The following is a 12,733-nucleotide window of genomic DNA, read 5'->3' as shown; positions in this document are numbered from 1 at the left end:
GCCCTCACTGAGCTCACAGTCTAGCAGGGGAGAAGGCCATTAAGGAAATAATCACCGACAGAAATGCTTGGTGCCAACAGTGGTGAGAACGCCTTTCGTCCCTCTGTGGCTGTCCTGCCCTGACAGGTGGAGAGAGCTAAGGGGCTGCGCGACACCAGTGTCCCCAGCCCCTACCTTCAGGAAATTCTGACAGCCCAAGGGGCCTTTGCAAAGAGCCCAGCTGTCCCAGCAGGTCCTCCTGGGCCACTCAGAGACCCCAGGGAACATCGGACAGCAGGCAAGTCCACCAGACCCCTCCCCAGCCCTGCCTCCTGCCTCAGTATACCCTTCCCTGAACCTCAAGGCAACTTCTTCTCCCGCACCCATCCCACAGACAAATGTCAGCAACACCAACGTGGGGCTAAGTTTTATGAGGCCTGAAATTTATACAACTTAGGGGACCCTCTCTAAGAAACAGAGCATAAAATTATGAATATGAAACTAGAAAAAAGTGAATATTTATCTCTTTATAATGCTTCTCTTTCTTTTCCAGAAATCACATCATCTCACATTTAAGCTGACGTATACACAAAAGCCAGAAAAAATAATATTTTAAAAAATCAACTTGACAACCCACCTTTATAATACTCTTTTCTCTACATTTTTGGCTTCTTGTTCTCTTTGATTGCCTCGTGATACCTCAGTAATTTCTTTTTTCTTTTTCTTTTTTTTTTTTGAGACATAGTCTCACTCTGTTGCCCAGTATACAGTGCAGTGGCGTCATCACAGCTCACTGCAACCTCACACTCCTGGGCTCAAGCGATCCTCCTGCCTCAGCCTCCCTAGTAGCTGACACTACAAGTGCCACCACACCCAGCTAATTTTTCTATTTTTTGTAGAGACAGGGACTTGCTCTTGCTCAGGCTGGCCTTCAACTCCTGACCTCAAACGATCCTCCCATCTCAGCCTCCCAGAGTGCTAGGATTGTAGGCCTGAGCCATGGCGCCTGGCCCAGTGATTTCTTAATATCCTTTTTTATAGGGAGAATAGAATGGTCTTTCCTCTATCATGGTTGTTGAAAATATGTACTGTGTTACTGGGAGTTTAGAAAAGTTTATTTCCGCTTCACATTGAATGTAGTGTGAATTTTCAGGATTCTGTTGTATAATATTAGTATTCTCCAGAGAAACAGAACCAATACATATCTATACAGCTCAGTCTGAGTCTGAAGGTCTGAGAATGGAGCTGGGAGGATGATGTCTGAGGGCACAGGATAGATCCTTGTCAACTCAGCACCCCACACATCTTCTTAAACCATATTTAATCTTCAAATAAAGACAGTAACAAGGTCATAATTCTACTAACATGACACAACTATCCCTTAAACATCTAAAAATGCAATAATCCCTTCCCCAGAAGAGGAGGTAAAGTCCTTAAGTGATGTCTACTCTTTCCCTGATATCCCACAAATTAAATACTATGATGTAAAATTAACAATACCTAAATACTAATATGAAGTCAACACATCTTATTTTGCATGATAAGGGAAAAAGAGGAGAAAGGAAATAAAGGTATTTTCCTAGTACATATTCATAACAAAATAAGGAGAAAATATTCATGACAGTTACAGACCTCATGTTACAGACCCCATGTCTGTAACTGGTCATGTGGTTACAACTGGTATTTATAACCACCTTCTTCTACTACCCATTCCATATTCCCTTGGGTTTTAGCAGACAGCTCAGCTGGCTGTGGTTCTGTACCTGTTTGGCTGCCCCAAACCTTTGTTCTGGAAGTGTCTGGGCCTTTAGTCATCCTGCCTCGATGGGGTTATTACAGTTTTCCACTGATCTTAATCACAGGGCATGGTAATGCTAAGAGACACCCTAAGGGATCTTCCTTACCTCTATTGTGGAGTAGCAGTCCAATTTCCCCAGGGTAGTCAGATCAATCACTCCAGCCAACACCCTAACTCCCTTTTTTGCCTGTTGACTCATAGGCAAGAGGATCCCAAGGTGACCAGGTGGCAGTCTTAACTTCCAGTTCAATGGAATCATCATTGTGTCTCCTTGTGGAGGCATTCCTCCCTCTGGAACCAAGTCCTCTAGGCCAGAAGAGCATAAAATCACTAGAACAGAAAGCAAAAATTTTGCTAGTGGGTCACTAGGAGTGATGGTGAGTGGTGCCACCCCCATTTCCACCCCTTGATCTTTGGAGCCAGGACTCAGTGGCTCTGGGAGAAACAGAAGCACTATGTATTGGATCCTGATTGAGAGCATACACAGCTTCCTAGAAAACCTTGCCAGCCCTGCAAGGTACTGCCACCTAGCTGGTGCTGTGAGTTTTCAAACCGCCATCACCGGTCTAACAAGACAGCTGTTTCAGGGTGGTGGAGTACCTGGTAAGACCAGGGAATTCCACGAATATGCGCCATGGCCATGCTTCCTTTGTTATGAAGTGAGTTCCTTGATCAGAAGCAATGCTGTGTGGATGAGGCATCCTATGAATTACTAGCTGGTAGTTTTGGCACAAGCATTGTATATAAAGAAGGCAACCATATCCAGAGTGTCTATTCAAGTAAGGCCCAAACACTGCCCCTTCCACAATGGAAATGTCCCAATGTAATCAACCTGCCACCAAGTAGCTGGCTGATCACCCCAGGGAATGGTGCAGTATCAGGGGCTCATTGTTGGTCTCCACTGCTGGCAGACTGGGCCCTCAGTGGTGAAGCCAGGTCAGCCTTGGTGAGTGGAAGTCCATATTGTTGAGCCCATCCATAACCTTCATCCCTGCCACCAAGACCACTTTGCTCATGAGCCCACTGGGCGATGACAGGGGTGGCTAGGGAAAGAGACTGAGGAGTATTCACAGAATGAGTCATCTTATCCATGTCACTATTAAAATTGTCCCCAGCTGAGGTCATCCTTTGGTAAGTATTCACATGGGTCACAAATATCGTCACATTTTTTGCCACATACCTCTTCCACAAATTTCTTTGTCACCAATTTCCCAATCCCGTTCCTTCCAAATCCCTGACTATCCGGCAAAACCAGGAGCCACAGCCCATGAATCAGGATATAACCACACATTTGGCCATTTCTCCTTCTAAGCAAAGCACACAACCAGGTGCACTGCTGAAGTTTTGCCCGCTGGGAAGATTTCCCTTCACCACTGTCCTTTCAGGGATGCCCCAGAGAGGGGCTGCGTGCCGTAGCTGTCCACTTTCTTGTACAACCTGAATATTGTGCAGAACCATCTATAATCTAGGCCTGATGTATGGCTCCCCTCATAAATCTACTTCTCAAAATATTGGTGAAAGGTATGTCTCTGGACCCTCACAGTGTGGATGATTTGATATTAAAGGACAAATCTACCCTAACATTCCAATCTTCCTAAGCCTTTGAATCTCTTCCTCTCCACTGAACCAGGGGGGACAGGCATTTCCAATTCACTCATAGGGGCCATCCTTTGATCCGTGTTTCAGCCAATCAATGACACAAAATGTTAGAATCCTTTATAACTCCCCAAGCTGCAACATTACATGCAGAGTCTCAGCTGAGTGGGCCCATATAAAAAAATTAGGCCCGATACAACTCTATGCACCTTCCACCATTATCCCATACCCTTAATATCCATTCCCACACATGCTCCCGAGATTTCTGCCTGTATAAATTAGAAAATTCAAGTAGTTCTCTTGGAGTACAGTGTACTTTCTCATGGCTCACCTGTGCATGTCACCTGTAGGGCCATGCTGGGACTTAAGGCTAGTTATAGATCTAGAAGCAAAGAGGGGGGATGAGGTGGGTCCAGGGGAGAGTTGGCATTGGCTTGAACGGCAGCTGCTTCAGGGGAAGCTGTTACATTTCCTCAGGCAACGAGGATTTATCACCACCATGGTGGGTAGAGAGACCACCGCTACTGGGAGTGGGAAGCCACTTCTGCTGGGGCTGGGGAGGCCAACCACTGGGGGTGGAGAGTGACTTCCACGGGAGGTAGGGAGACCTCCTCCACTGGTAAAGAAGACTTCTCAGAATTTAGGAGCTCAATGTCCCCGGCTTCATCAGGGTCTTCCCAAGGTCACCACCCCGACTTACAGGCCAGCATTCTTTCCCAGTCAGTGCCCTCACTCTACCAGTGGACACCATGTGAGGCTGGGGAGTTCAACTCAAGCTGCAATTCAGCCAACCACAGGGTTAGTTTTGTGTTTGATTTTCATCCATTTCAGCGCTGTGGCTGTAGGAGATGAGACTGTCCTTCAGGGCACAGCTAGAAGGTCTTTTGTGCTAGGAATTTGACTCCCCAGGTTCATGCTTTTCTTTCACCACTTTGTCCAGTGACATTAGGAACAGCCAACCAGTGTCATATTCCTTAGTTTCCCAAAAATGTTTGAAGGTATCATATACAGAGTCAGTTAGCTCCTTACTTCTTGTAAGTGGTTGATTAGGAGAATCATTTTGCAAATCTCTATAAATAGTTCACACCATGGGCTATCAGTGCTCTCTTTACTACTGGAAATAATCATTAGCATCTTTAAATTAAATCAGATTAGAGGGACAATTCCAGAAACCCCAGAACCAATTCAGAAAACTCAACCTTAAAATTCTGTTCCTCTAGAACCACTATCAGTACCAAAATCTGCATTAGTCAGGGTTCTCCAGAGAAAGAGAACCAATATATATCTCCAATTGGAGATAATATATCAAATTAGATATATAATCTCCAATTAGACATATGTATTAAATCCTATATACATTACATATAGATGGAGAGAGAGAGAGAGAGAGAGGTTTATTATAGGAACTGGCTCATGATTAAGGAGGCTCAGAAGTCCCTCAATCTGCCATCTGCAAGCTGGAGAACCAGGAAAGCTGGGGGTATAATTCAGCCCTAGTCCAAAGGCCTGGGAACCAGGAGCACCGATGTCTGAGGTAGAAGATAGAGAGAGAACAAATCCACTCTTCCTCTGCCTGTTTGTTCTGTTTGGGCTCTCGGGGGATATGTTAATGCCCACCCACATTGGTGAGGGCAATCTTCTAAGTCTACCAATCCAAATGCCAATCTTTTCTGGAAACACTATCACAGACACACCCCAAAATAATGACTTAGTAGCTATCTGAGCATCCCTTAGCCCAGTCAAGTTGATACATAAAATTAACCATTGCAGTTCTCAACTGGGAATAAATCTGTAACAAGTTTCACGTGTGAGTCGTAAGACTAAAATAACTTTCCACAGACTAGCTTCTGGCTCTGCACATTTCAAATCTTGTTTCTTTGCCACTTCCCACATGCTTCCTGCACTGAGAGCCACAGGACACGTTCCCACTGCATCACCCCAGGTGAGTCAGCGCCATGGGTGGCAGGAGTGTTCCTGGAAACCATCCCTCCCCAATAACTGTAGACACCCGGAAGTGACCGAGAGGCACATTCATGAAATTGTATATACATATATTTCATCCCACATAAATATATCCCATTTGCCTACATGAAATGCATCCCCAACTCAAGTTTCTCTAAGCTGGATCCCCAAAATGCTCACAGTTATTCCAACACCACCTGACAAGAGGGAAAATTTGACAGAGGGGAAGTCAGGGTGAAAAGAAACAGCAGCCTTAAATGATTGTGGTTGAAATAGTATACTTTTTGCAAATTTTACAAAAATGTGAAAGCACTGCCAGGGCCCCTCCCAAGGCCTTGGAAGGAGCAAGTGGGGGGCCCAGCAAAGCTCTGCACAGGGACACAGTCCTTAGAGATGAAAGAGACCCCGAGAAGGGTAATTACTGAGGTGGGGGCCTCAGGGCTGCAGCCCCTGGCACAATTATGTTAACAAGGTAAATTAGCCCCAGACAAACCTGCACCTAATAAACCTGGGCCGCTTGTGCCTGGAGCCCTAGCTAGGAAGGAGGACTTCAAAGCCCAAGGCCAGTCTTCAGAGGCAGTTGTCTCCCCGTGGGCCCAGGCGCTGCAGGCCAAGGCAAGGCCTGAGCCTCTCCTCTCACAAGGCCCCAGGGCCTGGTCACACGTGGGCACCCACACTAACTCATGCACACAGACACCCCTTTGCCCACCCAAAGCCCTTCCGTACCCAGTGTCCTGTCTGACAGAACACACACACCCCCTACCAGCAGCTTCCAAACCCAGCGCCAGGCTCTCCGACAAGCCTGAACAGGGGAGAATCCCTCTCTGTGGGGAGGGGGTGGGGCAGGTGAGGAAATGGAGAAAGCTGTTCTCTCCTATTCCCCACCTCCAGGGGGGAGTCGTGGGAGGGGGCAGCCTGCCAGCTGCAGCCCTGGCTGCTCCTCACACCGTCTCTGCTTGCTTTCTCTGTATCTCTATCCGGAAGCAGCGACAAGCCCTGCACCAGACAGTGGGAAAGGATGTTCAATTAACATCCACAGACTACAGTGCAGGGCAGTCACGGACACAGCCCAGACCACGCTGACCTGCAGGATCTAGCTGAAAAGCTGGGTCCGTGACACCCAACTCCAGCCTCCAAACAGGACAGAGTGGAGACAACATGAAAATGGGGTGAGGGGAGTTGTCAGGACGCTAAGCCTCTAGTGGCTGCAGGGTTGGCCAAAGTCCTGGCTTGCCTCCCTCAGGCCCTGGGGCCCAGAGACCTGTCCCCCACAGCCCTGGTTTCTCCATTTCAAGGCAGCCCAGACCACGGGTTTTGTCAAGGACCTTGATTGGTCGGCAAAGGATGTTCAGAGAGTACCAAGGTGGGAGTCAAGGCCCTTAGAGTTTGCAGGGAGTGAGGGGAGTTAATGGCCATGAGTGTCCTTGGCCGGGTGGGTGAGGGGTTCATCCTCCTGGGTAACAAGAGCCGTGAGCGCAGACCCGCCAGAGCTGGCTGGGACCGGGCCAGGTCTTTGAGGCTCTTCCGCTCAGGAAAACCCTGTTCTCTGCCCTGAGCCAGAGGGAGAAGGAAAACAGGAAACACATGTTCTTTGGGGGAGGCCGAGCACCCAGCCCTGAGAAGCCCCCAGGGGGGACCTGTTCCCTGCAGGAGGGTTTCCTGCCCCACCTGGGGACCTGCCCCGACCAGCCTTGAGAGAGACATGTGCTTATCAAGCTTATACAAAGGGCCAGAGCCGGTAGGCCAGATGTCTGCGTTCTTACTCAAGACCCTATGCAACCTTGGGCAGGGAGCTCGGCCTCTCTGGGCCTCTGCCCCCTCCCCTGTCAAATGCAGGTAAGAGTCCCTGCCTCCCTCTCTGTCTTGCCTGCCTGTGGCTTTGGAGCCATAAAGTACCACACGTGGAAACTCTGTTGGAATCTCAAGGAAATCCTTCAAGCCTCAGCCTCCAGAGAGCCTTCCTGATTGCCCCAGCGGGAAGGACTGACTGGCTAATGAGTCCCTCTCTGGCATTCACCACTTACCCCTCTTTGAGGGGCCTGACACGTGCTCTGCAGCAGACAGAAGTCCCTGATGCCTGGTCATCTTGTCCACAAAATCAAGAGCAACCTGAGGTCCCATAGGCCTCGCTGTTCACGGACTCCCCAGCTGCCAGAGGTGTGTAAGGAGTGGTTGCAGGTATAAGGCCTGGGCCAGACAGTAAGTCATGACCTGCCCTCGACCCGCCCACACCTCTCCCCCAGATCCAGGCCTGACTGGTAAGGACTTGGGATTTTGCCAGTGCAGAAACTGGGGCACACGCGGAGGGAAGCCCAGCAGCCCCAGAAGGAGCCCTTGAGAACCCTCATGCCTTTGGCCAGGCCGGGTGGTTGGGGGGAGCTTCAGGAAGCCTTTGCCAGTGCTGCGTTCATCCTCCTCAGAACAAAACTGCAGGCCCGGCCTGGCCCCCTGAGCTCTGTGTCTCTGCAGGCCGGTGCCTGGGCGTGGTCCGAGGGCTCTGACAAGGAGGCAGCTTTGGAAGCACCTAAGGATGCCTGAAGCGCCGAGGCCGTGGTGGGCACGCGGGCTCTTTGAGGGCATCTGCTTTCATTATTCCCTAAGGAGGGCTGATGATTTTCTTCCTCTATGTCACTTTGGGCGCCCTCTCAGAGGCTGGCCTGGGTATGGTGACCATAAGCAGCTCAGGAAAGAGTTAGGGGACCTGGTGGGGAGACAGGAGGCCAGGCTGCTGGGTCAGCTCTCCTTACAGAGCGGGAGCTGGCAGAGGTGGCCACCAGAGGTTAGTCCCCTCCCTTCTACTGTACAGCGTTGTCAGTTCCCAGCCACCCTCGAATCTAGGTGGAGCCATGAGACTGAACGTAAAATAAATGACAGCTGTTACATCCAGGATAAGGTGGTTAGAAGAGGTTGTGTCTTCTCCACCCACTCTTTCCTCTCTGCCTGCTGGGTGCAGGAATCCCAAGGAATTTCAGGGCCATAAGGGAGGGCAGCATCATTAGGTGCAAAGAGCCTGGATCTCTGAATCACCACGTGGAAGACCTGCTGGCCAGGAACGCCCACACTGGACTGTCCCGTCAGTGAGAATTAGCCTTTACTGTGTTCAACCACTGAAATTGGGATTTATTTGTTTCATCAAATGCAGTTGCCTGATACGGGTAAGACAGAAAGGAGAAAATGGGTCCAACTCTGCAGATCTGCCCACCCAGCCCCAACTTGGACCGTGATCAGCCTGCCCCCTCAGCCTTGCCGCTGGTTCAGCCCTAGTGGGGGATGCTCTGAGCTCAAACTGCTGAGAGCAGAACTGCCCCCTCCTCACTCATCAGCATCAATCCCAGCCCCGCCTATGCTGGGCCCTCCAGCTTGACATCCTGACCTGGCACCTTTCTGAATTCCAGCCTTTGGCATTATACTCTGGCTGGCATGAGGTCTTTCCACAATCACAGTTCCCACACTTACCTTTCCAGGTACCTTCAGCCCTGCCCCCTCCTTCCTCAGAGGCTGCTGAGCCCCGCGAAACTGCAAGGGCCAGGTCAGACTACAGTTGCCCACAGCAGACTCACATTAGTGCAAATGACTCCACGTGAGGACTTTCTGTGCCTTGTCCCATTTAATCCTCACTATGAACCCCTGACATAGACATCTGGATCGCCATCTTGATCCTGCAGTTGGATGTTGTAATTCACATTTTATAGATGAGAAGACCAAGGTATGGAGAAGGTATGTCACTTGTTCAAGGATACATAGCTCATTAGTGGTTGGACCAGGCCTAGAATCCAGGTCATGTAGACTCCGGAGCCTGCACCCAAAGTCATTATGTCATATTGCCTTGCAAATATAGGTGTTCAGTAAATAGGTGTTGGATTAAAAACCGTGAGGCAGGCAGATTACCAATGATCAAAGGTCCCTGCATAGATCTTATTAGGTCGTCCTGGGACCTTCTAAGGAGACTTCTTGGAGAGGGGGCAATTGGGATCAAGTCACATGACCTCCCTGGGGCTGGTTTTCCTTACAAAGTCCTGTCAGTTGCTCAGGAGTGTGTGTGTGTGTGTGTGTGTGTGTGTGTAAAATCTGCATGGGCCTGGACATGCTAGACATGGAGATACAACAAGAAGAGGCTTTAAAGCAGAGCTATCCAGTAGAAATAAGATGTAAGCCACAAATGCAAGCCATATATGTAATTTTGAATTTTCTAGTACCTAGATTAAAAAAAAAAAAGAAACTGGGAAATCAACTGTAATAATCTATTTTATCTAATCTATATAAGAAATAACATGTAATCAATGTAAAAAGTTAATAACGAGATGTCTTACATTCTTGCACTAAGCCTTCACAGTCTGATATGAATTCTACATAAGCAAACAACACATCTCTCACTTGACTAGCCTTAAAAAGAAAACATCTCAGTTCAGACCAGACATATTTCAAGTGCTCAGGAGACACAAGTGGCTGGTGGCCACCATGTTGCACAGCACAGCTCTGGGGAGCTCTGGCCTTGTGAGGTCAGGCTGACCCTGGCAATGAGGCTTTGGGACTCACGAGGCTGTGCGCCTCCCAGACCCTGGAGAGCCCAAACGCTTAGGCCTCACATAGCAGAGAAAGATGCAATTCTGTAAGCAGCATGCAAGGTAATAGATGCTGCGTAAACACAAATCGCTATGTGCTAAGATCCAGGGAAAGCAGGGGATGGTTTTAATCTGCCGCAAAATCAACATGTGTTTGTACTTTCCTATTTACAGTAGGTCCTATGAGAGGCTTGTAAACAGCTCGAGAGCGCCAAGTAGCCCAGCACGGCGCAGCTGTTCTGTGTTCCCCAGTTACCTCAGATCCCCAGGTTACAAGCAAGCGTAGATTAAACCCAGAATGTTTTCAGGACCAGAAAGCACTGTCTATGAAACGTGAAGGCAAAGAAAGCCGAGTGAAGAGCCAGGCTGGGAAACTGTTGCCAGCTGTGGTATGTGGGCGCCAGGGATGGGGGTGGCCCCAGAAGGAGGCCCTGAGTCCAGCCCTGTGTCCTCCGGGGTCTGTGTCTGGGCCTGGAGGTACCACGTAAGAGAGGAGCGTGGCCCACAGATGGGGAGTGATGAACTGGAGGCCGGGCCAGCTTCCTGGCGTGCGGCCTGGGCAGTCACACAGGGCCCCTCACCTGGACGGGCTCTGCATTTGGGTTCGTGCTCTGCCACGGCCATCTTGACATTCGTGGTAGTTTTTGAACCACTGGGCCTGCATTTTCACTTTGGGCCCCACAAATTACGGATCCCGTCCTGAGTGGAGGCCACTGCAGGCGACAGCAAGCCCTTTCTGCCCGAGGTCCCTTGGTGGGGAAGGGCTGAGCGTTGCAAGGTTGGTCTTCCCTGGGACCACCACAGCCCTCGGTCCCCTTCAGTGGCGAGACCGGGGCAGACATCATCCGGAGGAAAGGCCAGAGCCGGCCTAACAAGGACTCAGGAGCCGGACCCTGGAGAACAGCACCAGGATGTTGTGTGTTTTCCAAAGTTTCAATCACAATGGTCTCTTTTCATTTAAAGAAAAATACCGCAACCATTTCCTAGCAAAGGTTAAGTCTTTACACTTAAAAAAAAAAATGTTTTTTATCCTGCCAAGGAATGTGCTTTTAAAAGCTGGCTTCCAGCCCTTCCTGAGGCTGAGGCTCCCTCCCTCTGCTCCCAGGGGGAGCCCAGGGGTGCTGTGAGAGGGGAGTGGCCCAGCAGCCACTGCCCCCAACGCTGGGCAGGGAGGAGTAGGGGCCTGGCGCCGGGGGGCCATCCCCTGATTTACCCAGAACCAGCCAATCAGGACAGAAGCTCCCGATGGCAGAAATCCATAGAAAATCCCCCAAAGCCCATTTGAGGTGGGGACCTCCCCTCCCGCCCAGCCACACAGCCCTCCAGTGCCTCGCCCAAAGGCCACAGGCCTGGCCAATAGCTCCCACCTGCCAGTCCCTGTCTGCCTTTCAGGAAGCAGAGAATCCATTTAATCCCTGGCCTAGACTGGGAATGAGAGTCTGCACGCGGCCCCGGTGCTCACGGGGGAAGTCTGAGAACCAGAGAAGGAGGCGCCTGGGCCAGCCCCTCCGCACCTCCTCTCCATCTGCTCTGCCAGTGCGGGGACCTGTCCCCACTCTGGCACTGCGTCCCTCCACGCCTCATGAACACCGCTCCAGGAGGTCTGGCCTCTCCCTCCCGCATCCAGTCTCCCCTCTCCATTGGATCATTCTCACTAGCATATAAACATGTCTGAATTCCTCTCCACCTAAAAAACAATTGAAAAGAAAAAGAAAAAAAAAAAAAGCTCTCGACCACTCCCCCGTCATTTCCCCCCTAGAGCACGCTTTCTGGAAAGAGTTGTCTATGCTTACTATTTCCACTTCCCTTTCCCCTGTTCTCTTTTTAATTTTTTAAATGTAAGCCTAATGACTTGCACAAAGTGGCTGCCCCATGTGACCAGCACTCGGATGGAGCTGTGTCAAGAGCCCTCTGAGGGCCCTTGGCCTCCACCGCCCCCGTCCTTCCCAAATGTAACCGCCATCCTGACTCGCAGCACTGCATGTTAGTTTTGCCTGTTTTTGAACATTATACAAACAGAATCATATAGCATGTACTCTTCTGCATCTAGTTCCTCCTCTTGGTACTGTCTGTGGGCTTTACCCATTTTGTCTGGTGTGGCTGTATCTATTAATTCTCATTGCCAAATAGCATTCCATGGTGGGAGGGTACCAATATTTGTTTATCCATCCTATGGACAATGGGCATTGAGTTGTGTCTGGTTTGACGTACAATATAATGCTCCTAAGACCATTCTCATACATGATTTTTAGTGTCAAATGATTGCATTTCTATGGGGGTATATACCTGGGAGTGAGGGTATGCATATGTCCAAATAATTTTCAATTTGCACTTCCACCAGCAATGTGTAAGTGTTCTAGTTGCATCACATCCTTGCCAATACTTGGCATTCATTACCACATCAGCTTTTCCCTGGGTCTCTGGTCTACCAATTTACCCTGCACATTTTGGACTTGCCACCTTCTGTAATCACATGAGCCAACTACACACATAAATATTCACACATATATACATGCCAACCATCCCTCCTATCAACTCTATTTCTCTGGAGAACCCTGATATAATTCTCTTTATCAGAAAAAGAAAATTCTTTTCTATTCCAGTTTATTAAAAGTCTTTTCAATTAATGTATGCTAAGTTTTATCAAATAATGTTCCTATACCAATTAGGGTGATCTTATGCTTTTTTTCCTTTATTCTATAAATATGATGAACTAAATTAATTAATGCTAAACCAAACTTGCATTTCTGTAACAAACCCAATTTGGTCATGATTTAATATCTTTTTTTGTATAGCTCTGGATTTTGGTTTGCTAATTTTTTAAGGGAATTTTGTA

The 12,733-nt window shown here is 49.1% G+C and overlaps 1 long non-coding RNA gene across 1 annotated transcript in view; it reads right to left on the bottom strand.

Moving 5' to 3' along the window:
• LOC123636848 overlaps positions 1-12,733 on the bottom strand; it is a 49,696-nt gene that overhangs the window by 15,190 nt on the left and 21,773 nt on the right. The window contains exon 2 of the long non-coding RNA XR_006734678.1: positions 1,884-2,107. This is a non-coding gene — a long non-coding RNA (uncharacterized LOC123636848). The remainder of the gene's footprint in view (positions 1-1,883; positions 2,108-12,733) is intronic.

This window comes from Lemur catta, chromosome 4, assembly GCF_020740605.2.
Source record: "Lemur catta isolate mLemCat1 chromosome 4, mLemCat1.pri, whole genome shotgun sequence".
Taxonomy (NCBI): domain Eukaryota; kingdom Metazoa; phylum Chordata; class Mammalia; order Primates; family Lemuridae; genus Lemur; species Lemur catta.
This window is presented reverse-complemented; position numbering and strand designations above follow the sequence as displayed.